This window comes from Aulostomus chinensis, chromosome 7, assembly GCF_037954235.1.
Source record: "Aulostomus chinensis isolate RoL2024-O1b breed Wild chromosome 7, RoL_Achi_v1.0, whole genome shotgun sequence".
In the NCBI taxonomy this organism is placed as follows: domain Eukaryota; kingdom Metazoa; phylum Chordata; class Actinopteri; order Syngnathiformes; family Aulostomidae; genus Aulostomus; species Aulostomus chinensis.
The window spans coordinates 11152674-11157058 of NC_141326.1; positions in this window are offsets into that span (position 1 = coordinate 11152674).

Consider the following 4385-nt stretch of genomic DNA (forward strand, 5'->3'; position numbering starts at 1 on the left):
GGCGTCAATTAGGAGTGGCAAGGTCGGGACACTTGCCACGCTTGATCTACGTTTAATCATGTGGAGTGTCACGTTTTCATAGAGAGCAAAGGCTGATGCGTGACATCGACGTAGACTAAAAGATCAGCGGTGAATATCAGCGATTTCATTAAGTTAAATTCGGCTACGTTTTGATTTTCAAGTGGCTGATTACTTTCCCAGAGTCTAATTTGAAAGTTTTAATTAGCAATAACTTAAAATGGTTCCGCGGATTTGCAATAAGTAAACTGGCCTTTGGATAGTTTACTTGGACTGTTTTGCTTCACTTCTAAAGTGAGATGAGCCACCTGTCATCACCCCGCCGAGCCAGAGCTCATTAGATCACCATATTAGCCTACATATTAATGATATAATTATGTACTGACTGCGCACGGAAATCAAATGGAAACTTTTCTACCTCATGGAGGCATAAAGTTTGTAAATTACCGAAAGAGGCTGATGCCTGGATTACGAATTTTAAGACAACATTCAGCTCTTCTGGTCCAGTGTCAGCATCTTTACCTCAAATACAGATAAATTGTTTTGTTCTACTTGTTTATATTTAAACTACAACAATTCATAAACAGACAGATGTGAGCAGGCGGTGAAAACTCACGAAATCTAATTTTACATAACCTATACATAAGAATATTCCTGATATTTAAAAGTGAGGATCACAGCATATTGGAGGTGAAATAGCTTTAATATGCTCTTGATCAACTAAATATATCGTGAGAATATCATGTCGATTGCCAGCTTCAGGTGTATATACACACACACAATTCATGAAAGAAATCTGAAGGGGATTACAGGTGTTTTATGATACATCAATATGCAATGTAAAGTGTGTGTGTGTGTGTGTGTGTGTGTGTGTGTGTGTGTGTGTGTGTGTGTGTGTGTGTGTGTGTGTATACGTTACGCCATGCAGCTCCAGTAGTGTGTAAAAGACATTTGAGGGCAGGAATGTTGTTTATGAGTGCCTCAAGGGTAGCACTGGAGGTGTGATTGGTCGAAGGTGGCAATCTGTGGCATTTGGACTGTCAACATCTATTGTGTCTGAAGTCAAAGTGGCAGCTGAACTACTGTTTGACACATGCAGTGTGACAACATACATGCATGTGAGTGTACGAGACGAATCGGCTCTCCCAGAAGTGCATCCTCTTTTTCATAACTAAGACCAATACTCGCTCATGTTGAACTATAGTGATTCCAACACGTGTCTTCCTGTTACACATTCATGACTCCATTAGTATCCAAAGTAATAACTGTATCAGCCTCAAAAATAGAGGAGTCGTGGCTTTAACAATGTTGTTGTGTTTGTAGGTTAAGGTCTTCCAGATATCCTGAGAGTGCTGGCTGACATACCTTGAAGATCAGTTTCTCCTGTCAGCCCCCTCAGCTCCTGATCCATCACATAACTCTGGCAGGCGAAGGGACACTGGATAATGCACGCCTGCATTCAAACCCCTGAAATTCAAGTTCAACATGGGCCTTGCGGCAGCCAGGCTCCTGGGTTAGAGGTCACACTTATGACATCAACGGAACATCCAGGGGGGGGGGGGGTCTGAATTTACACACCATCTAGATTGCCCCCAACTCCATCCCTCACAGCTATTAATAGGCAGAGGACTGCTGCGTGGCATGCACCCACTCCCTCTGAGAGTGTGAACACGGGACATGAAAAAACAGAGGAATCTGACCTGAACTGGCTTCTACCTCTGATCACTCATTTAGTGTTGATGGCACGAGGGCAAGGGTTTAATTAGGTGTGGGCGGGGGGGGGGGGGGGTCTAATGGTTTATGCTCTGTCCGGACCTGCTCCTTTATTTTGGCAAAGCTGCAATTAAAACAACTAAATGTTGAACCTCATGGATGAAATTGTCTGTTCCCCTCGCAGTGTATTTTTATTTTCGCATACACAAGTATTTTATGTCTTTTTCTAACCATCATCATGATTGCCTTAGATCTTTCTGTTCCTGAATCTTTTTGAAAATCAAACATTCAGTTATCTAACAGAGTGAAAAGACACACAGGAACAGGAAGAGTATGATGCGGATGTACAACAGGTTCTGGCCACCATATTTGCGTAGTGTGTCATTGTATGCCCATGAAACGTTCTCACTCACGATTTGTCTTACCTTAACCATTTTTACATTATTTCATGAATGTCCAACATCTCTATCAGTCAACGCACCTTTGTGAACCCCCACAGTGACAGCCTCATGCAAAATGGTTGACATTCCTTTTATTCTCAGTAGAGCATGCAATATTTTATGATATTATTGTTCAGTTTGTTGGAGTTGTCCATCTCATGGCAGAGGTCAAGTGAAAGGTATCTAAGAAATTCTCTGCAGCAGATCAAGTTTTATCCCAAAAAAAAAGGATAATAAGGGCAACACAGGGGCACAGAACTAAATGAAACACCATCTGGATCCTATCCCAGCGGCTACAGGTGAGAGGTGGGGTTCACCCTGGACAGGTCACCAGTTCATCACAGGGCCAACACATAGAGACAGACAACCATTCACACTCACAGTCACACCTACAGTCAATTTAGAGTATCAATCAGCCTCGTCCCCTCTTGATGTCTTTGGACTGTGGGAGGAAGCTGGAATACCAGAGAGAACCCACACAGGAACAGGGAGAACATGCAGACTCACACAGAAAGATCCCGTGTTGGAGACGGGACTGGAACCCAGAACCCTCTTGCTTTGAGGTGACAGTGCTGACCACTGCACCACTCAAGGTCACCGATGTCATACACATGGTGTCGCTGAAGGAAAAATCAGGTGAACATCATAATGACCGATCCTCTGGAGAGAGCCCGTGCTCTCATAGTTATCCATTTAAAAGGTGACAAGAAATTTAAGTCTGGATCAAAGTGGTTGACCAACAGACAGATTAGCTTTTCTCTCTTTTCTCAGGATTATCTGACCTGTTCAATGAAATAAAGACGGCTTAGGATGGGGCCAAGCCTACTCTCCTGTGTACGCTCTCCATCGCGCTGCTCCTTCTGTCTTTGTTCCTGTACCTTCAACTTCAACCCTGCCACGCTGCGCCCATTCATTCTATCCCTGATTCAGCTTGTTTGCAAAATGTCAAAACGTGTCAGCAGTGGTCATTCTTGTCCATCAGGATGCTCCAGGCTTTGAGTAAAGTGGTCCTCAGACTACAACACTGGCTCCGGCTATATGCAAAACTATTTGCTTCAACTGACAAACTTTTCCATCTTCATGTCTGGATCTTCAATTTACAGACTCCCTTTTTTTCTTCTCTAGGATATTCAATACCAACAACTTCTCCCCGGCCGCCTGACAGCCGAAGGGGGAAAGTTTCCATGCGGCTCCAGCGCCCGCTCTTGGCGGGTTGATACCCCCGTAGACAAAGCTGTTTCCATCTATCCACCTCTGCTGTTAGAGCGTTCCCTTCTTCTCCTCCTCCTCCTCCTTTCCCTTCCCTGTCCTGTCACATAAACTGCCACTTTCCACTGCCCCAGACCTGAACCTTCATTCCAGTTCTCTCTCTGCCTCTGTTTTGCTCAACCACACACACAGACACACACAGACACACACACACACACACACACAGACACACACACACATGCACACACAGACGCATTGTTGTGAGTTAAGTCTTTAGTTGTAAATAAACTTGTTGCTGACTGGCTGATTATGATGAATAATAACTGACTGATGATAAACCTCAGCACTACAGTATATGAAGAAATGCATGAGTGTGCAGGCAGAGATAAAGGTGTGTGAGAAGCCCTTTGTGTTTACGGCACATAGTGGCCAAGGCATTAACCGAAATATGACTTCTGAAAACTGAACCATAAGCAAAAGAAAAAAACTAAAGCGCAGATAGTAATGAGAGCAGCAGACCTCTCACAGGCATCTGCCCTGCTTCTTATTGCTTGTATGTCCAGCGAAATTAGATAATAGGATTATTTTCCATGCAAAGGCTGTGCATTAACAAGCAAGAATTGAATCGCATCTATAAATGGCAGACTTGGACAACAGTGTGCGACTGGTTCATGTTGCTGGGCCCCTCCGCTCCCTCTAGACCTGGCCTGGTCTGCGCTAAATACTGGCACCCTGACTGAGGTAACAAGAAAGGCAAGTAGCAGCAGATAGATAGATAGATGGATAGATAGATAGATAGATAGATAGATAGATAGATAGATAGATAGATAGATAGATAGATAGATAGATAGATAGATAGATAGATAGATAGATAGATAGATAGATAGATAAATAGATAGATAGATGGGGTCACAAAAATGTGAACACCTTAAGTCTATTTAACATGCATATGATTCATTCACAAAAAACCCAGCAGTGTATTTGTGCTTGAATGATGGTCATCAC